Below are 23,006 nucleotides of genomic sequence, written 5' to 3' on the forward strand. Positions count from 1 at the left end.
GACCCTTTGCTATGAGATGCAAAATTGAACTCAGGTGCATCCTGTTTCCATTGATCATCCTTGAGATGTTCCTACAACTTGATCTGAGTTCACCTGTGGTAAATTCAATTGATTGGACATGATTTGGAAAGGTGCACTCCTTTAAGGTCCCACAGTTGACAGTGAATGTCAGAGCAAAAACCAAGCTATGAGGTTGAAGGAATTGTCTGTAGAGCTCGGAGACAGGAGTGTCGAGGCACAGATCTGGGGAAGGGTGCGAAAAAATTCTGCACCATTGATGGTCCCCAAGAACACAGTGGCCTCCATCATTCTTAAATGGAAGAAGTTTGAAACAACCAAGACTTTTCCTAGAGCTGGCCGCCCCACCAAACTGAGCAATCGGGGGAGAAGGGCCTTGGTCAGGGAGGTGACCAAGAACTCGATGGTCACTCTGACAAAGCTCCAGAGTTCCTCTGTGGATATGGGAGAACCTTGCAGAAGGACAACCATCTCTGCAGCACTTCAACAATCAGTCCTTTATGGTAGAGTGTTATGGTAGAGTGGCCAGACAGCAGCCACTCTCAAATCACCGAGTAGTGCTATCTACAGAGTTAGCTCCAGGTAAAAGTTGTACTTCTTCAACCATTCCTGGACTTGCAAACAAAACAAGCTACATATAGACAATACCGAAACAAATGAATTAATGATTCTGGGAAGAGTTGGCGTTGGTCTTAGTATTGTGACAAAACCGCCACCGCCATGACGGCCGAGACTGAAGTACTAATACTAATTGCTACACATACTGTACAGTAGTTAATCATCTGGCTTGTGGTTCTGCTGTTTTGGGGGATTTGATATAGCACATCATGCTCACTGCCTATCAGGGGCACAACTTTCACTGGGGACAGGGGGGGGCATGCCTCCCCATTCTGAAATTGCATTTTTGTCCCCCTCAGTTTTATCATTGGAATGTGATACAAAACTCTGCAACGGTATGCTTTAGGACCATGCGGATGCCTCCGAACAGTAGGGTAGGCTGTTTAGAGTGTTGCGCTGACTGGATATACAACCGAGTTGTAAAAGTTTCAGAAGTAAATAAACTTGGCAAGCTTTCGCCAGTTGATATACTGTTAGAGAGAGCGCTGGTCAAAAGTTGGCTTTCATTAGCTATTATTTTTGCCTCAATCAAACTAGACCTGAAACAAAGGAAACAATTGGCCAAATGATATTGATATTCTGACGTTTTTACAGTACGAAGTTAGTTATATTAATCAATATGGCAATGTAATGTTATTGATCTGTCAGTTTCCCTAGCTAATTCCCTACTTTTCACACTGACACAGTAATAAACAGCTCTAATGTTACAGCCTTCACTGTCATGGTGCACAGTAGAGGTCTGGCACCGCTCGCTTTCTGTCCCACTCCTACCTGCTACTTCAAGAACTGGTCCCAAAGACAACCACAGTCCCACAATGTTATTTAATTTTACTTGCCAGCCATTTTTCACCCTATAAGCAATATACAATGCGCAAAAATAAATAAATAAATAAAAGTTAAATTACCAGATATTCTCACATGGCCCTTACATTTTATTACTGGGCTTTATCAGCCAAGGACGATTTGCAGGCAAAGAAAAATAAATGGGTAATCCAAACTTATTGAAAAGGAAAAGGTGCATGCTCGCTCACCATAGTAGCTAACCAATGTGCGCATTGTGCCTTTTCCTTTTCAATGATGATTACATTTTTGGATTGCACTTAGACTCACGTTGGTTGAGCGCCCTCCACTCATTTTCTTTATACATTTTTATTTAATAGACATTGAAGAAACAGTCTAATCATATTTAAGTTAATGTCATATTCAAGTTAGCTGCCAAGTGATTCTCCGCGCATGTAAGCAGCTTGCTCTATGTCAATGAGACCACACATTCTAGGAGCACCTGAACTCTCATGCCCAACTAGGAGAGGTAGGCTACTGAAGTTGATACAGCGAATTTTAAGTGTGTGAATAATGCGTAAATATGTGATTTTAGTACAGTAGTTAAGCTAACACGTACAAAGCAGAAAGAGGACCGTTTCTGTGGACAACCAAAATATTTTCATCACAATGTCATCTGTCTAACCGCCTGCAGCATGAAAAATGCTGACCGTGCTGCAATGCTCTCTGATGGAACAGCAGGTCCTGCAGGCATCCAGTGGGAATGCAGCCCTCTAGTGCAGTCAGTACACAACACTATGTTCATCATGTTAAAACAGGATCAGATGGTGGCAAGGGTCCCAGCAGGGTCAGACAGCCAGGGAAATCCAGTCTATGAAGCTCAGGTGAATTTTGCATTATATTCAGAGAATGATCAAAGTTCCATCTTGAAATGATGGGCAGACCTACAGTAGATACAGGACAGTAACTTAAGCTCAAAGCTACAGTCTGAGATCTGGGGAATAATGGTAAATTCAATTATTGAAACGTTGATTCTGTTTTCGAATAATATAATGTATAAATGTACACCAAGATCATTTTTTGTAGCGCCTCATTATAGGAGGATCAGATGGTGACCGGGGACTCAGAAGGGTCAGGCAGCCAAGGAAGACCAGTCTGAATTTTTGTAGATACAGTTGAAAACGGAAGTTTACATACACTTAGGTTGGGGTCATTAAACTAGTTTTCAACCACTCCACAAATTTCTTGTTAACAAACTATAGTTTTGGCAAGTCAGTTAGGACATCGACTTTGTGCATGACACAAGTAATCTTTCCAACAATTGTTTACAGACAGATTATTTCACTTATAATTCACTGTTTCACAATTCCAGTGGGTCAGAACTTAACATACACTAAGTTGACTGTGCTCAGAAAATTCCAGCAAATGATGTCATGGCTTTAGAAGCTTCTGATAGGCTAATTGACGTAATTTGAGTCAATTGGAGGTGTGTGGATTTATTTCAAGGCCTACCTTCAAACTCAGTGCCTCTTTGCTTGACATACTGGGAAAATCTAAATAAATCAGCCAAGACCTCAGAAAAAAAGGAGCAAATTCCAAACGCCTGAAGGTACCACGTTCATCTGTTCAAAAAATAGTACACAAGTGTAAACCCCATGGGACCACTCAGCCGTCATACCACATAGGAAGGAGACAGATTCTGTCTCCCTTAGAGATTAACGTACTTTGGTGTGAAAAGTGCAAATCAATCCCAGAACAATAGCAAAGGATCTTGTGAAGATGCTGGAGGAAACAGGTACAAAAGTATCTATATCCACAGTAAAATGAGTCCTATATCGACATAATCTGAAAGGCCGCTCAGCAAGGGAGAAGCAACTGATCCAAAACCGTCATAAAAAAAGACTCCGGTTTGCATCTGCAAATGGGGACCAAGATCGTACTTTTTGGAGAAATGTCCTCTGGTCTGATGCAACAAAAATAGAACTGTTTGGCCATAATGACCATCACTATGTTTGGAGGAAAAAGGGGGAGGCTTGCAAGCTGAAGACCACCATCCCAACTGTGAAGCACAGGAGTGGCAGCATCATGTTGTGAGGGTGCTTTGCTGCAGGAGGGACTGGTGCATTTCACAAAATAGATGGCGACATGAGGAGGGAGGAAAATTACGTGGATATATTGAAGCAACATCTCAAGATATCAGTCAGGAAGTTAAAGCTTGGTCGCAAATGGGTCTTCCAAATGGACAATGACCCCAAACACACTTCCAAAGTTGTGGCAAAATAGCTAAAGGACAACAAAGTCAAGGTATTGGAGTGGCCATCACAAAGCCCTGACCTAAATCCTATAGAAAACGTGTGGGCAGAACTTAAAAAGTGTGTTCGAGCAAGGAGGCCTACAAACCTGACTCGGTTATACCAGCTCTGTCAGGAGGAATGGGTCAAAGTTCACCCAATTTATTGTGGTAAGATTGTGGAAGTCTGACCCAAGTTAAACAATTTGAAGGAAATGCTACCAAATACTAATTGAGTGTATGTAAACTTCTGACCCACTGCGAATGTGATGAAATAAATAAATGCTGAAATAAATCATTCTCTCTACTAATATTCGGACATTTCACATTCTTAAAATAAAGTGGTGATCCTAACTGACCTAAGACAGGGAATCTTTACTAGGATTAAATGTCAGAAATTGTGAAAAACTGAGTTTAAATATATTTGGCGCAAAGGCGTATGTAAACTTCCGACTTCAACTGTATATATTTACAAACAAATATATTTGGGGGATTGAAAATGATGCAGACAATTGCATTGATGGAACCCACAATCTATCTGCAATATTAAAGCTGATCTACCACCCTTCTGTACTTCTAAAACCAAAGTCGCTTCCCTGAGTTATATTATCCTCCTTATATGACACTTCTCTCTGGCACTGAGCTACACTGAAGGAGCAAAGCCCGAACGCCTAAAATTCAAATATTTTCTAATATGGCGTACATGTGGTATTTCCTTTCTGAAATAAAGTGGAGATGGTACATAAAGGAAACCCAAGTGTGGTGGCATCAGCGGGTATTGCACCAATGGAATTTACACTACTTACATGCAGTGTATTTACATTGACCAGTTCTACACATGCTTCCTCAATGCCAGATGTCACGTATAAGCATGTGATGGTGTCTCTTGCTGCCATTGCTTTTCTGCTGTTACTTGCCGTTATTCGCATTGCTTGCTGTTTTCTGATAAAACACCACCTCCACCTGTCTGGGTTCTGTTTCTTTCTACCGGGGGATTTGATATAGCATGTTGTGCGCACTGCCTGTAGTTATATTATCATCTTCATATGCACGCCGCTCTGGCAGTGAGCTACTCTGAAGGAGCAGAGACCTTACACCAAGACTATGCATTGTAATCTTTTCTAGTAAACGTTTATACAAACGTCTAATGTTTCCTTTCTGAAACGTAATAATGCACTTATTTTGAACAAGAGCACATTCAGAAATAGTGCACTATATATGGAATAGGGTGCCATTTGGGACGCTTGAATCTATATTGTTTCATTTGGGGTGTCACGTAGGTCATAAGTGATATCTAATCTGAAATGATCTCTGGGACTGACAGTGGGAATAGCCATATGTTGCAGCTGCATAGCTAGGTTTGATTCATCAACCCAGCCAAGGTAATGGGAAACCCATGCGACTCCTGTAACATGGATGGGGAGACTAAGAAAGAGAGAGAGGGAAAGAGAGAAATACAAAAAGAAAGAGATAAAGAAAATAATACAAGAATACTGTCATACAAGCTCAAATTTGCCCCATGCAGTGACTTTCAGTAACTGTCCTCAGCTCCTTTTTGTTACAAGTCTTTCAAGTCCTCTGTCAGTTTCCTTATTTTCTCCCGCTTTGCCACAAAGAGAAAAATCACCTGACCCAGTTAACATTTACCTAAGAGTACCCGCTGTGTGTACCATGTATCCTTTTTCTCTATTGCCCTTCTCATATTTTCTGTGGGACTGAAGAGCCTCTTCTCCTCTTCTATTTTCTCTTCTCATATGTTATCGATCAATTGTATCTATGAAGCCCTTTTTACATCTGCAGATGTCACAAAGTGCTATACAAAAACCCAGCCTAAAACCCCAGACAGCAAGCAATACCAATGTAGAAGCGCAGTGGCTAGGAAAAACTCCCTAGAAAGGCAGGAACGTAGGAAGAAACCTAGAGAAGAACCAGGCTCTGAGGGATGGCCAGTCCTCTTCTGGCTGTGCCGGGTGGAAATTCTAGGAGTACATGGCCATTTAAGGCCAGATTGTAGTTAAAGGTGTTCAAACGTTCATAGATGACCATCGGGGTCAAATAATAATGGTTGTAATGGGTGCAACAGGTCAATACCTCAGGAGTAAATGTCAGTTGGCTTTTCATATACGAGCATTGAGAGGTCGAGACAGCAGGTGCGGTAGAGAGAGAGAGAGTCGTAAAACAGCAGGTCCAGCACAAGGTAGCATGTCCGGTGAACAGGTCATGTTTACCTAGACGCAGGCAGAACAGTTTAAACTGGTGCAGCAGTATGACCAGGTGGACAGGGGACAGCCAGGAGTCATTAGGTCAGGTAGTCCTGAGGCATGATCCTATAGGGCTCAGGTCCTCTGGTAGGGGAGGGAGAGAGAGAGAATTAGAGGGAGCATACTTAAATTCACACACAAAACCAGATAAAACAGGAGAATTACACCAGATATAACAGACTGACCTTAGCTCCCGGGCACAAAGAATATTGCAGCATAGATACTGGAGTGAGACAGGGGTGGGTCTGGGGAAACTGTGGCCCCATCCGATGATAGCCCCGGACAGGGCCAATCAGGCATTATATAACCCCATCCACTTTGGCAAAAGCACAGCGCCCACACCACTAGAGGGATATCAACAGACCACCAACCTACTACCCTGAGATAAGGCTGAATATAGCCCACAAAGATCTCCTCCACCGTACAAGCCCGAGGGGGGAGCAAAACCAAACAGGAAAATCACGTCGGTGACTCAACCCACTCAAGTGACGCATCCCTCCTAGGTATGGCATGGAGGAGCACTAGTAAACCACTGACCCAGCCACCGTAATAGGCTCAGAGGCACAGAATCCCAGTGGAAATTGGGGAGCCGGCCAGGTAGAGACAGCAAGGGCAGTTATTCGCACCATTCACCTTCGTACTCCTGGGTCAGAGTACACTCAATAATTGGACCTACTGAAGAGATTAGTCTTCAGTAAAGACTTAAAGGTCAAGACCGAGCCTGCATCTCTTATTAAATGGATAGGCAGATCATTCCATAAAATGGAGCTCTGTTGGAGAAAGCTCTGCCTCCAGCTGTTTGCTTAGAAATTCTAAGGACAATAAGGAGGCCTGCGTCTTGAGACAGTAGCGTACGTGTAGGTATGTACGGCAGGACCAAATCTGAGAGATAGGTAGGAGCAAGCCCAGGTAATGCTTTGTGGGTTAGCAGTAAAACCTTGAAATCAACCCTTGCCTTAACAGGAAGCAATGTTTATTATGAGAATTTCTGTTATGACTTTCATGCTCTGCAATTTTACCGGATGTTGTTTGAGACGGTGGATTACTGAATAAAACGCACTAACAAAACGGAGGTTTTTGGATATAAAGAGAGACTTGATCGAACAAAATGAACATTTATTGGGTAACTGGGAGGTTTGTGAGTGTAACCATATGAAGATCATCAAAGGTAGTAAGTCATTCATTTTATCGCTATTTCTGACTTTTGTTACTCATCTACTTGGCTGGTTACTGTTAGTAATGATTTGTCTGCTGGGAGCTGTTCTCAGATAATTGCATGGTTTGATTTTGCCGTAAAGTATTTTTGAAATCTGATACCGTGGTTGGATTAACAAGAAGTTAATCTTTAAACCGATGGATAACACTTGTATGTTTCATAAATTTTTATGAGTATTTCTGTTTTTGCGCTCTGCAATTTCACTGGATGTTGGCCAGGTGGGACGGTAGCGTCCCACACCCCCTAGAGAGGTCATCTTCTTGTTAATCCAACCACGTTGTCTGATTTCAAAAAGGCTTTACGGCAAAAGCATACCATGCGATTATTTGAGGACAGTGCCTCACACCAAAATACTTTTCCAAACCAGCACAGGCGTCACAAAAGTAACCAATAGCGATAAAATAGATCACTTACCTTTGAATATATTCCCCTGTTTGCAATCCCAAGGGTCCCAGCTACACAACAAATGCTTGTTTTGTTCAAAAAAAGTCACTCTTTATATCCAGAAAATGTCTGTTTAGTTGGCACGCTTGATTCAGTAATTGACTCTTTCAACATTCATACAAACGAATCCAAAAAGTTACCAGTAAAGTTCGTCCAAAGAAGTCCAAACAAGTCAAACGATGTTTCTAATTCATCCTCAGGTACTCCAATATCCAAATAAATTATACAATTTAAGACAGAATAGTATGTTCAATAGGGAAGATAAATAAACTAATAGCGCGCACCTCATTTACGCCCGCAACAAGACTACATTTCTAATGAGAGACACCTTGGTAAAACTAAAACTACTAAACAAAACAAGCCTGAAACCCTTTCTAAAGACTGTTGACATCTACTGGAAGCCATAGGAACAGCAATCTGGGAGGAATTCCTTTGAATATCCCATAGACAAGCATTGAAATGGACTGTGACCTCAAAAAACATTTTCTGGATGGATTTCCCTTGGGTTTTCGCCTGCCATATCAGTTCTGTTATGCTCACAGACATTATTTTAACAGTTTTGGAAACTTTTGAGTATTTTCTATCCAATGCTACCATTATATGCATATCAGGCAGTTTACTTTGGGCACGTCATTCATCTGAAATTCTGAACAATTCCCCCTAGTCCTAAGAGGATTTATAGGAAAGACAGTCTATTGTGACTTTCGATCAAGTTTGTGGGTGAAGAGGGGGGTTTGTTTGGGCATGTAGAAACGGTTTTGGTGTTGAGGGTAGGGTTTTGGTTGAGGGGCCTGTTGAAACTGTTTTGAATGAGGTGTGTTTCGGGGGTCGGGTTGAAATCCAACATTGTAATCAAACTGGTTGGGGGTAGGCTTAGGCCTCCCAAAGCAATCACACCTGGCCCAGTGGGGTATCAACAAACAGTTTTCTGGACTTCACAGAGCCTTAGAAGTTAGATTTTTGCCAATCACGTTGGTACAATTTGGTCAAGTATGTGGAACATATTCAAGCACATAGAGTTCATACCCCTTGACTTTCTCCACACCTTATTCTAAAATTGATTAAATATTTCTTCCACTCAATATACACACAATACCTCATAATTACAAAGCAAAACCAGGTTTTTAGAAATATTAGCATATTTTATAAAAATAAACTGAAATATCACATTTACATAAGTATTCAGACCCTTTACTCAGTACTTTGTTGAAGAACATTTAGCAGCGATTAACCTCTTGAGTGTAGGGGGCAGTATTTTCATTTTTGGCAAACAAAACTGCCTATTTCTCAAGCCCAGAAACTAGTATATGCATATAATTGTCAAGTTAGGATAGAAAACACTGTAAAGTTTCCAAAACTGTCAAAATATCTGTGATGTCTGTGATTATAACAGAACTGATATTGCAGGCGAAAACCTGAGGAAACTCCAACAAGGATGTGCTGTTTTTCCTGAAAGCTCTCTGTTCCATTGGATGCCTTGCCTCCATTTAAAGATATCAACCAAATTCCTTTTCCTATGGCTTCCTCAAGCTGTGAACAGTCTTTAGACATAGTTTCATTTTGAAAAATGAGCGAGCCAGCAGAGTTTTTCATGCGCAACAGCCATTTCTCTCTCTCGCCTATGGCAGAGCTACATTCCGGTTGACATATTATCGATTATATATTGTAAAAACAACCTGAGGATTGATTATAAAAAAACATTTGACTTTCTATGCACTTTACGGATACTATTTGGAATTTTTGTCTGCGATGTCTTGACCGCTCGAGCCTGTGGATTTCTGAACATAACGCACCAAACAAATGGAGGTATTTTGGATATAAAATGAATCTTTATGGAACAAAAGGAACATTTATTGTGTAACTGGGAGTGTCGTGAGTGCAAACATCCGAAGATCATCAAAGGTAAGGGATTTAATGTATTGCTTTTCTGACTTTCGTGACCAATCTACTTGGCTGCTAGCTGTTTGTAATATTTTGTCTACTGAGAGAGATGTTCTTACATAAACGCTTGTTATGCTTTCGCCGAATAGCTTTATATAAATCTGACAGGCCAGTTGGATTAACAACAAGCTAAGATATGTTTTGCTATATTGCATTTGTGATTTCATGAAAATATTAAATATTTTTAGTAATTTAATTTGAATATGGTGCTATGCAATTCAGCGGATGTTTATGAAAATGATCCCGCTAACGGGATGAGTGTGTCAAGAATTATGGCCTTAATTTTGTTTATTTTTTCTTTAACTAGGCAAGTCAGTTGAGAACAAATTCTTATTTACAATGACGGCCTACACTGGCCAAACCCGGATGACGCTGGGTCAATTGTGTGCCGCCCTATGGGAATCCCAATCACCGCCAGTTGTGATATAGCCTTCTTGAGTCTTCTTGGGTATGACGCAACAAGCTTGGCACACCTGTATTTGTGGGGTTTCTCCCATTTTTCTCTGCAGATCCTCCCAAGCTCTGTCAGGTTGGATGGAGAGTGTTACTTCACAGCTATTTTCAGGTTTCTCCAGATATGTTCAATCTAGTTCAAGTCCGGGCTCTGGCTGGGGCAATCAAGGCCAATCCTATGTTGTCTTGGTTGTGTGCTTGGGGTCGTTGTCCTGTTGGTGAACCTTGGCCCCAGAGCAGGTTTTCATCAAGGATCTCTCAGTACTTTACTCTCCTTTCATATTTGCCTCAATCCTGACTAGTCTACCAGTCCCTGCTACTGAAAGACATTCCTAGGGATGGTGCCAGGTTTGCTCCAGGCGTGACACTTGGCATTCAGGCCAAAGAGTTCAATCTTGATTTCATCAGACCAGAGAATCTTGTTAGGTGCCTTTTGGGAAACTCCTAGAGGCCTGCCAGGTGCCTTTTACTGGGGAGAGGCTTCCGTCTAGCCACTCTACCATAAAGGCCTGATTGGTGGAGTGCTGCAGAGATAGTTGTCCTTCTGGAAGGGTTTCCCACCTCCACAGAGGAACTCTGGAGCTCTGTTAGCGTGACCATCGGATTCTTGGTCACCTCCATGACCCAGGCCCTTCTCCCCTGATTGCTCAGTTTGGCCAGCTCTTGGAAGAGCTTTAGTGGTTTTAAACTTCTTCCATTTAAGAATGATGGTAGCCACTGTATTCTTGGGGACCATCAATGCTGCAGACATTTTTTGGTACCCTATCCCCAGATCGGTTAGGCGACACAATCCTGTCTCGGAGCTCTACGGACAATTCCTTCGACCCCATGGCTTGGTTTTGGCTCTGACATACACTGTCAACTGTGGGACCTTATATAGACAGGTGTGCTCCTTTCCAAATCATGTCCAATCTCTTGAATTTACCACAGGATGCACCTGAGCTCAATTTTGAGTCTCATAGCAAAGGGTTTGAATAGTTATGTAAGTATCTAAGGTATTTCTGTTTTAAAAAATTTCTTTTTCGCTTTGTCATTATGGGGTATTGCGTGTAGAATGATGGGGAAAATAATATTTAATCAATTTTAGAATAAGGCTGTGACGTAACAAAAGGTGAAAGTGTCTGATTACTTTCCAAAGGCACTGTATATATTTTTACTGTACAGCCACTGTATTTCAGTTTAGGCGCCTATCAGTGCCCAAATCTGCCATTTTCAACCAGTTTACGGATACGTTTGTAAAAGGTTACCATCTAGGATAGTTGTACAGTCGGAGCATGTTACAATGTAGTATTACTGTAGTACTACAGTCCTGACATATCTTGACAGCTAAAATACATATAGTAACATCCTTTAAGAGTATAATTAATTGTCAGAACGCGCCCTCTGCATATGTGTAGTATTTAAAACATCAGTGTCTCCCTGTTTCACCGTCGGTTATTTTTCTCAATAGTTAAACAATAACAAATAAACAATATTTCACTCACCTGTAAAAACATATTTTTGGAGAATAAATATCTGAAATGGGGCTGCTAAGATAGTCGATGTTGGTCACAATTATTCCCAAGATGTTATATGGATAACCTTTAGTACTAAGACTCTCAGGGTATGTGAGAATCTGTATTTGAAAACAACTTGGGCATGAAGAAGTTTCAGTAGATTAGGAAATTATTCCATTGTGTTAGTCACACCACACAATTATATTACTTCTTATTTTCACATTTAACCTGTGAATGAAGAAATTAAAGTATGCTCAAAACAAATATATTCTTTAATTAAACTGTAAAACATACTACAAACAAAATCCATATTTACACAACACCCTGAGACTAACCGATTATCAGAAACAAATAAATATAATCAGATCAGCAACAATCTTTCAGAAAAATGCATAAAACCGCATGGAATTATTTGAAAACAGATTATTACAACTTTTGACTTTTGTCTGAATGATTGTTCAGTAGTCAATAGGAAATTCAGCAGTATGGTAAAGGGCCTGAAAAACATCAACAATTTACTAGTGACGGAGACGGATATGGAAAATCCATCTAAAACATCAGATAATGATACGTTTGTCACACCCTCATTTGTTTCACCTGTTTTGTGCTTGTCTCCAGCTCCCTCCAGGTGTCGCCTACGGACCTCTGCCTGCCCTTGACCTGTCATTTGCCTGCCCCCCTGTTTTTGTAATAAACTTTTGTTACTTCAAAACTGTCTGCATCTGGGTCTTCTCCTGAGCCATGACAGTATGAACTGGCAATGACGGACCCAGCAGACTCGGACCAGCTCCGCAACGCCATCTCCTCCCAAGGAGCAGCCATTGGAAGGCATCAGGAGTTGTTTCATGGTCTTATGGAAGGGTTCCAGACCTTAGCTGAATGCCATGACCGTGCATTTAACACATTGCTGGAGCAATTACGCTGGTTGTCTGTCAGGCAGCCTACTATGACAGTAACCTCCCAGCTCCTCAGTAACCCAGCCTGTTAGCAGCACAGCTGCCCAGGCCAACTCCGGTTTCCCGAGAACCCCGCTTACCTCCCCCCGGAATGCTGGAGAGTCGGGAACATGTAGGGCGTTTCTCGTTTAGTGTTTCAGTCTGGAGGAGTTCGTGGCGGAGGTGAAGTAGGTTTTCGATTGTGCTGGAGAGAGGCTGCCCGGAAGTTACTCCAGCTACGGAAATACTCCCGCAGTGTGGCAGATGATGCGGTGGATTTCTTCACGTTGGCAGCTGAGAGTGCCTGTAACCCAGTATCGCTGTTCGACACATTTCTGCATGGATTATCGGAGGAAGTGAAGGACGAGCTTGCAGCATGGGAACTACCGACAGATCTCAACTCGCTCATTACCATCTGCATCGATGGGCGGGTTCGGGAATGTAGGAAGGAGAGGAGGTCCAATTCCACATCACCTCCGAAGCATCCCGGAAGTCCACGCCGTCTCCGTGGCCGAGAGGACCCGAGGCTACCTGAGTTCCCCCCGAGAGTCTCCGAAATCTGCCGATTCACTGCTTACCGAGCCGATGCAACTAGGCAGAGCTAGGCTGTCCCCAGCCGAATGTCTACACCGGCTTCACAAGAAGAGTTGCCTGTATTGTGGGACTACTGGTCATTTTGTGTCCTCCTGTCCACTAAAAGACCAGGTTCACCGTTAGGGGTGAGTACTCTGGTGGGCCATACGGATAACTTTTCCTCTCCCCTTACGCGCACCCCTTTCCATACCATCCTGCTGTGGGGGAACCAGTAGAAATCTCTTCAGGTACTCATCGACTCTGGGGCCAATGAGAGCTTAATGGATGCTACCCTGGCGTCCGAGCTGTGCATCCCCACTCAGCCCCTCTCCAATCCCATGGACGTTAGGCAGGGTCACCCGCAATACCACTCCCATCAACCTACGAGTGTCAGGGAACCACAGCGAGGCAATCCAATTCATGCTCCCATGGTATTCGGGATTCTCTTGGTTCCAGCAACACAATCACCTCATAGACTGGACTGCTGGTCCCATCATGGGCTGGAGCCCGTTCTGCCATGACCATTGCCTGAAGTCAGCGCAGACTGCCACAGAACATCTTCCTGTGGGCTTTGAAATTGCCCCGGACCTCTCCGCCAGTCCCGCGGAGTACCAGGACCTCTGTGAGGTTTTCAGTAAGGCCCGGCCACTTCACTTCCTCCGCACTGACGCTATGACTGCGGGATCGACCTTCTCTCAGGCACCACACCGCCCGGGGATGACTGTACTCTCTTGTCGGGTCCGGAGACCAAGGCTATAGAGACCTACATCAATGAATCCCTAGCTGCAGGGACTATCCATCCTTCTGCCCCGCAGGCAGAAGGTAATTCTTTGTGGAATAGAAGGACAAAGCCCTGCACCTGTGCTTTGACTACCGGGACCTTAATGACATCACCGCTACCAGCTCCCACTCATCGCCTCAGCCTTCGAGTCACTCCAGGGGACCACCGTTTTCTCCAAGTTGGACCTGTGGAACGCCTACCACCTGGTGTGAATACGGGAAGGGGAAGAGTGGAAGACTGCCTTCACCATGGCCAGCTGTCACTACGAATATCTGGTCATGCCATTTGGCCTTACCAACACTCCAGATGTGTTCCAGGCCCTGGTTAATGACGTTCTTTGCAACATGTTGAACCGGTTTGTCTTCGTCTACCTCAACGACATCCTCGTTTTCTCCCACTCAGCCCAAGAATACGACAGATTTTTGTGAAAGCTGAGAAATGTGAATTCCATCTCTCCACCACCCCCTTCCTTGGTTACATCATTGCTGAAGAGAATGTACAGATGGATCCCGGGAAGGTGAGGAGTGGTGGTTGCAGCTGCAACGTTACCTGGGATTTGCCAACTTTTATTGCCGCTTTATCCTGGGTTACAGCACCCTAGCTTCCCCCTGTCTGCACTCACCACTCCCATGGTTCCGTTCACATTGTCCCCAGCTGCTGACCAGGTGTTCAGGGACCTCAAGCACCACAGCTTCACCACAGCTCCCATATTGGTTCATCCTGACCCGTCCCCATCAGTTTGTGGTGGAGGCTGATGCTTCAGATTTCCCAGTGGGGGCTGTCCTGTCCCAGCATTCAGCCCTGGACCTCAAGTTACCTCCCTGCGCCTTCTTCTCCCATCGCCTCAATGCGTGAGCTTCTCGCGGTGAAGATGGCATTGGAGGAGTGGAGACACTGTTTGGAGGGGGCAGACCAACCTTTCATTGTGTGGACAGATCACCTGGAATATCTCCGCACCGCCAAGCGTCTCAATTCCAGGCAAGCTAGATGGGCCCTGCTTATTTTTGAAATGCTGAATGGAAAGAATAGATGGACATGCATTATTTTTAAAATCTGTATACAATGGTATGTTGTGAGTATGTTGAGAAATATGTCAGTCTTATACACTGAGCAAAAATTTGAACGCAACATGTAAATTGTTGGTCCAATGTTTCATGAGCTAACATAAAGTATCAGAGAAATTTTCCATAAGCACAAAAAGCTTATTATTCTCACATTATGTCTACAAATTTGTTCACATCCCTGTTAGTGGAACATTTTTCCTTTGCCAAGATAATCCATCCACCTGACAGGTGAGGCATATCAAGAAGCTGATTAAACAGCACGATCATTACATAGGTGCACCTTGTGCTGGGGACAATAAAAGGCAACTCTAAAATGTGCAGTTCTGTCACACAACACAATGCCACAAATATCTCAAGTTTTGAGGGAGCGTACAATTGGAACGTCCACCAGAGCTGTTGCCAGAGAATGTAATGTTAATTTATCTATCATAAGCCACCTCCAAAGTTGTTTTAGAGAATACCTCCAACCCGCCTCTCAACTGCAGATGTGTACGGTGTCATGTGGGCGAGCGGTTTGCTGATGTCAATGTTGTGAACAGATGGCGGTGGGATAATGATATGGGCAGGCATAAGCTACGGACATTGAACCTAGTTGCATTTTGTCAATGGCAATTTGATTGCACGAAAATACCATAAATAGATCCTGAGGACCATTGCGAGGCCCATTTTTTAAGGTATCTGAGACTAACAGATGCATATCTGTATGTAGGGCCTAATGAATATATTTCAATTGGCAGTGTCATGACTTGACTTTAACATTAATCTGAAGATTGTTATTTATATAATTAACTAACTATTTTTAATTGTTACCAAATTAAATTAATCAATGGGATCTGGGGCACCACGAGAGCAGTTCTTCAAAGAGTTACCATCTGCCGAGTTAAACTCTAAAAATGTATTTACCTATCACACCTATAAACAGTCAACTTTTTAATCATAACTTCCTACCATATAATTATTCTGAAAAGTCGTAACCTCCCTGCATCTGCAAAAACCCAAACCTTACTTATGATTCATTAAACCACAAATTGGTTTAATTATTTATTTACTAGCTAATTAAATGGGAACACAGAATAAAAATACACACTCTGCACCGGTTAATGACTGGAGATGTAATATGCTGAAAACAGGTCCCAAGCGGAATGACAACAACATTGATGCTAGTTAAAGAAGAGATGGAGAAGGACAGAGGGACTGACACACTTAACAATGGTACATTCAGAAACTACTCTCACCTGCAGTAACCATATACTTTGCACACAAACTGCCGCCCGCTTTGAGTAAAATCATGAATGTATTTACGTGAAATGCCTGAGTTCGCCGGGAGGTCTCTCGGTGAACAGGGCCGTCTTGGAAAGGGGGTTGGGCATTTTCGTGGCACGCTTGTAAGGCTCTGATTGTCCGAAATGGTTTCAACAAGTCTTCTATTGTTTTCCTTTTTTGTAGTTGTCCGGTATCCGGTGACTTGTCGTGTTGTCCTGAACAGAACTACAGAGTTGACTTTCCTTCCATTCACTCTTGAAGATGCTTCTTTGAAGATAGGCTAGCCAGCTATACCGATTGTTTGAGCAGAGTAACAGAACAGTCCTACTTAAATTCGGTTTCGAAGATACTTTACTTAGGACAGCTAATCAGCCATATCAGTGAATGTCCAGGAGGTGAGTTTATCATCTCCACCTCGTGTTGAGATTAAAAGTTCAAACCAGCTGCAGCTTTATGCTTTTCTGGTTCAATGTGTTTCTTTCTTATCACACAATTTTTACAGTTCGCTCGAAAGTGGCTGTTCCGGCAGACTGGCATGTTCCCTGACCTCACTCCAGGCGCTAACTACTCACTGTGCAAAGTGAATTGTTTTACCTATCTCTTATAACTTCTCAAATCACTCCCCTCTCTTAACAAAATCACTTTCATCATTTTTCATATTACATGCACAAGGCAGAGTATGGAAACTTCATATATGTAGTGGGTATACTTTCCAAGTTACAGTATTTCCTTTATAATTGTTTAATGACATCACAAAATAGCAAACAAAATTACATTAGTGTTCTATAGATCGCCTCTGACCATTCCCCAACTTCTATGTTAGAAATATTGTTCCAGTATTCACCATTGGACATGTTAGTTTCAGCAGGACAAAGTCTGTTGAAACGAAGTACATTTAAGTGATAGTTAACTGTATTGATAACATGACATGAATATTGCATTTTGAAAAGTAAATACCTAGAGCTAATATGTATCCACATTTAATATGTGATTTGGTGCAGTGAATAAGTGACTTTGGGGATGTTTGTTGTAGTCAGTCAATTGAAAATGTGCTTAGAGTTTTGAAACACGAGCCATTTTGATGAACTGTTTTGATTTTGTGCTTAGAGTTGTTAAACTGTACCGCATACTTGTGAAAATTGCAACAGTGAATGAAAAAGAAACTTCCAAGGCTCTGTGAAGTCTGGGAAACTGCTTGTTGATTCCCCACTGGTGGCATCAGCCTATCCAATTTGAATACAATGCAGAGCCCATCAACCATCAGCAGACAATTAAGTATGCTTGGTTGAGAGCATTTGAGAACGTCTGAGAGAGTGATGTGTGCCTACAGGAACAGTCATGTAATTTACAGTGTAGGTTAACAGGAAGGATAAACTGATATCACAATATGCCTTGCTCATATCGATATCTATCAAAATCATATTGAAATAGCAATATTGGTGCCCACCCCTAAAATGTACCCATTTTTAGGGGAGAAGTAAATTGTATTGATCATAACATGATTCTATGCTTAGCTTTGTGTTTTGCTTGAGTGCTTGTTTTTGCAATAACGGTATAAAACCTCTACAGGATCGGTGTGTTCCCCGCGGGATGGTTGAGCTAACGTAAGATAATGTGATGAGCATGAGGTTGTAAGTAACAAGAACATTTCCCAGGACATAGACATATCTCATATTGGCAGAAAGCTGAAATTCTTGTTAATCTAACTGCACTGTCCAATTTACAGTTGCTATTACAGTGAAAGGATACCATGCTATTGGACAGTGCACAATTATGAACTTTAAAAGGTATTAATAAACCAATTAGGCACATTTAGGCACTATTGATACAACATTTTGAACAGAAATGCAATGGTTCATTGGATCAGTTTAAACCTTTGCACATACAGTGCTGCCATCTAGTGGCCAAAATCTAAATTGTGCCTGGGCTGGAGTAATACATTATGGCCTTTCTCTTGCATTTCAAACATGATGATACAAAATCAATAGATAATACTTTGTATTATCTTTACCTACATTAATTTAACATTTCCACAAACTTCAAAGTGTTTCCTTTCAAATGGTATCAAGAATATGCATATCCTTGCTTCATGTCCTGAGCTACAGGCAGTTAGATTTGGGTATGTCATTTTAGGTGAACATTTAAAAAAGGGGGCAGATCCTGAATAGATATCATTGTATGTTTGAAATATCAATGCTTGTATAGAGCTCAGAGAAATTACATATCACGTCACCCCGCTCCTCCGTTCTCTCCACTGGCTTCCAGTTGAAGCTCGCATCCGCTACAAGACCATGGTGCTTGCCTACGGAGCTGTGAGGGGAACGGCACCTCAGTACCTCCAGGCTCTGATCAGGCACTACACCCAAACAAGGGCACTGCGTTCATCCACCTCTGGCCTGCTCGCCTCCCTACCACTGAGGAAGTACAGCTCCCGCTCAGCACCGTCAAAACTGTTCGCTGCCCTGGCCCCCCAATGGTGGAACAAACTCCCTCACGACGCCAGGACAGCGGAGTCAATCACCACCTTCCGGAGACACCTGAAACCCCACCTCTTTAAGGAATACCTAGGATAGGATAAGTAATCCCTCTCACCCCCCCCCCTTAAGTTTTAGATGCACTATTGTAAAGTGACTGTTCCACTGGATGTCATAAGGTGAATGCACCAATTTGTAAGTCGCTCTGGATAAGAGCGTCTGCTAAATGACTTAAATGTAAATGTAAATATTCCTTGCTCATATTGATATCAAAAGATATCAACATCATAATGAAATAGTGATAATGGTGCCCACGACTAATATCTAGGATGAAAAATGTCATCCTTAATTATAGAAAACGAATGTCTGCAGCATTGGTAAATATAATTATATGTGTGTGTGTAAGTGTAAGAGAGCCATCTTGATCTCAAAAATCTAATCTAATAATTAAATCTAATATGTTCTTAATACTCAGAACCAAGTTACAGCTATAAATCCAGACACCCGATGAGCTGTCTTGTTTTATGATTAAAGCGAATCAACTTTTTTATGCAGAATTAACCATTGCAAAGACTTCTAGCGGTGATCTACTTTATCCCGTGAGTGAAAAGACCATTCCAAAAAGTACTTCACCTCCCATATACCAATTTCTCTACAACTTTCCCCACCTTTTTGGGATTAAGTGGTCTATTTACTTGCTGCTTAAAACAGGCTGCCATGTAGGATTAAGACCTGTCAACTTCTCACTGGCAGGACTGAGTTCCTAACATAAGCTTCACTGACCACAATGAGATTGTACATGCAATGATGTATATATTTGAACATCAGACATTTTCCATCACAAATGTAACTCCTAGAAAACTGATGTCTACTGCATCACTAGTGGAATTATAGTCATATATGCAGGAGATCTTCAATTATCTCACAAAACGTGGTGTAATACAATTGTAAATGTTACATATGTTTATATGTGTAAGAGATCTTATGTGATCTACAAATGCTGGTCTAATAATATTTTAAATGTTGCACAGTACTTGAAAGTACACACTCCATTCTATAGAAATGAACCCCTAATCACAAAGTTGACATTTGTGATCATAAGCCCACCTCGTTGGTCAGGTTCCAACTGACATAACATCAAGCTCTGGTTATTAAGGCCCCTCATTGGAACTCCTTACCCCCAGTGGGGAGATATGATGCTATCAGCCCTGAATAGCGATACCTACCATCACATCATCGGACTCCCAGGATCTTCCCTCGGAGACAAGGCCATTCCCCAAACTATTTAATAAAATGTCATATTGCATTCCGTCTTTGTTGTTCATTCAGTTAAGCCTGTACTTGATAGAAATAGATTTTGTGAAGGATGGATATTTTCTGTCATTGATAGCTTTTATTTGCAAGTACCTCTAATGTCGTTACTAACTAGCGACAGCTTTGACATATCAAAGAAATTCATACGATTATCAGCCACTTTGTAAATTGTCAATCATGCATCTGATTGTTGCACTGTAAGCCTACAGGCTATTTTCCAGAGTTAGGAGCAAATACTATTTTGAGATTCCCTTGGATAACAGTAGCAAAACCAAACTTCATTCAACACACATACATCGACCATTACCTGATCTGAATTAAAACTACCGTCTAAGCCTTGTCCGAGCCAGAACGGCCCATATGGCAGGAGCCCATCTCCTGTTTCTGTAGCATGAGGCAGTTTGATGTACAAGTACACCCTCTGGACAGGACTACAAACTACCTTTATATCCTAGGTAGCGTACATTTCCTTCCCAGTTGGAAATACAGACCAGAAAGTGCACGATGCAGTAACACAATGCAGATGGTAGTTTGCTTCATGTGTAATGGAAGGGGTGGGAAGCATTAACTGTGAGCCTGTGGAAACCCAGACTGAGAACAAAAGGCCTGGGCATCCATCAGACACTGGTTTAATAGAGTAGGGAGAGAGCCCCCTCTGGGGAGACGGTCCATGCTGTCAGGGATCCTTGGAAATAATAATAGAACTTGCACACTGACACACACATGTTGTGTTGGGAAAGACTTTCAATATTTATGTATTTCTTTAGCTTCTCACAGAAAAGTGGTATCAATCCACTCTGCAATGGTGTTTTACGTTTTTATTTGACTCTGACCCTCTGTCCAAATTACTTTAATATGACACCTAGGTAGACACCTAGGTATTTGTAGAGACAGACACCTAGGTATTTGTAGTTGTCCACATATTCTAAGCCAGAACCGTCCAGAGTAGTGACGCTTGGTGCGGGCAGCGATCGGTTGAAGAGCAGGCATTTTGTTTTACTAACATTTAAGTTGCTGCTGGGGATTGCAGAGCTGTTGGCTGGGGTTGGGGTAGCCAGGTGGAAAGCATGTCCAGCCGTAGAGAAATGCTTGTTGACATTTTTGATTATCGTGGATTTATCAGTGGTGACAGTGTTTCCTAGTCTCAGTGCAGTGGGCAGCTGGGAGGAGGTGCTCTTATTCTCCATGGACTTTACAGTGTCCTAAAACTTTTTTGAATTAGTGCTGCAGCATGCAAAGCTAGCCTTTGCTTTCCTAAATGTGTGTATTGGTTCCTGACTTCCCTGAAAAGTTGAAAATCACGGGGTCTTTTCGATGCTAGTGCAGTACCCCACAGGGTGTTTTTTTGCTGTCAAGGGCAGTCAAGTCTGGAGTGAACCAAGGGCTATATCTGTTCTGAGTTCAATTGTTTTTTAAAGGAGCATGCTTATTTAAGACTGACGAAAGGCTGAGAGAAATTGATGATAAAAAGTTTGTGGACTTTTTTAGACTTCAGTGCCGCTTTTGACATTATCGATCATATTCTGCTGGGTAAGGGTTTTTGATGTTTTTGATGTGTAAAGTAGTCAATAGAATGGGATGGGGCATTATAGAGGCATTGCTGGGGACTGCCAGTGATAGAGTTTTAAATGTTTTAATAACTGGGCAGGGATATATAAGAATTTTGGTGACTGCATAGGAGAAATGTGTTCATTCAGTATACATCACATTATCCCACCAACCATAAAACACACTTTTTCACGAAAATGTAAAAAAATAAAAAATAATGATTGATTATTTCAAAGGGTTACTAATGACACCTGATTTTGATATGTTCATGTCTAGGAAAAAGTTGGGTTTAAAGTCTTGAAAATACAAGTGTCTTTACATCCTTCAAAAGAAAAGACTCTTGGTAATCAAACTGCGTTGTCCGATTTAAAATAGCTATTACAGAAAAAAATGCCAAGCTTTTGTTTGAAAAAAGCGATCATCAACAACAAACTTTTCTCGCCATGACAGGTTTGACACATTGATATCTTGCACTTGTTTCTCATCCTGAGGATCCCAGTGATCAAATGAAGTGCCGTTTTCTTTGATGAAATCCATTTTTATAGCCTAACACTAAACAATTTGTAAACCTTGTGTCGTGAATTCTGTTTCTATCAACTTTTTACAAAGCAATTGATGTAATTACATACACTAAACATATGTTTATCTAGTCATGGTTGGTTTCATTGCAATCCTTTGGATTTGTAACACAGCCATACTTGATGGTTATGTTTGCGGGGCATATTGACCGAAAGGAACTGATTTGAAGACAACAAGCAATAATTGATTGACTGTATTTCTGCCCAATGACCACTGATCTTCTTGAAATCCAGCTTGGTAGATTGCCAATGAGCTGAGCTAAAATTCAGAACTGCAGGCATGAATGTGCCTCAGGGCCAAAAGGGCACAGCATGGAGGCATCGTTGTGATCTTTGCCGCATGAAGTACCCTATCACCTGCACCACTGGTTCGGTTTGCCTCTGCTTTACAGCAGAAAGAGACTGCTATGGGACATGGCATCAGCAGCAAAATATTGTGTAGAGGGCTGAGGGTCTTCCAAGTGTCTACCCCTGTTATTTATTTATTTATTTTTATATACAGTGGGGCAAAAATGTTTTTAGTCAGCCATCAATTGTGCATGTTCTCCCACTTAAAAAGATAAGAGAGGCCTGTAATTTTCATCATATGTACACTTCAACTATGACAGACAAAATTAAGAAAACACACTCTTGCTTTGGCCCATTTTGGCCCATTCCTCCATGCAGATCTCCTCTAGAGCAGTGATGTTTTGGGGCTGTTTCTGGGCAACACAGACTTTCAACTCCCTCCAAAGATTTTCTATGGGGTTGAGAGATCTGGAGACTGGCTAGGCCACTCCAAGACCTTGAAATGTTTCTTACGAAACCACTCCTTCGTTGCCCGGGCGGTGTGTTTGGGATCATTGTCATGCTGAAAGACCCAGCCACGTTTCATCTTCAATGCTCTTGCTGATGGTAGGCTTTGTTACTTTGGTCCCAGCTTTCTGCAGGTCATTCACTAGGTCTCCCCGTGTGGTTCT

The sequence above is a fragment of the Oncorhynchus gorbuscha genome, linkage group LG12 (assembly GCF_021184085.1).
Source record: "Oncorhynchus gorbuscha isolate QuinsamMale2020 ecotype Even-year linkage group LG12, OgorEven_v1.0, whole genome shotgun sequence".
In the NCBI taxonomy this organism is placed as follows: Eukaryota; Metazoa; Chordata; class Actinopteri; order Salmoniformes; family Salmonidae; genus Oncorhynchus; species Oncorhynchus gorbuscha.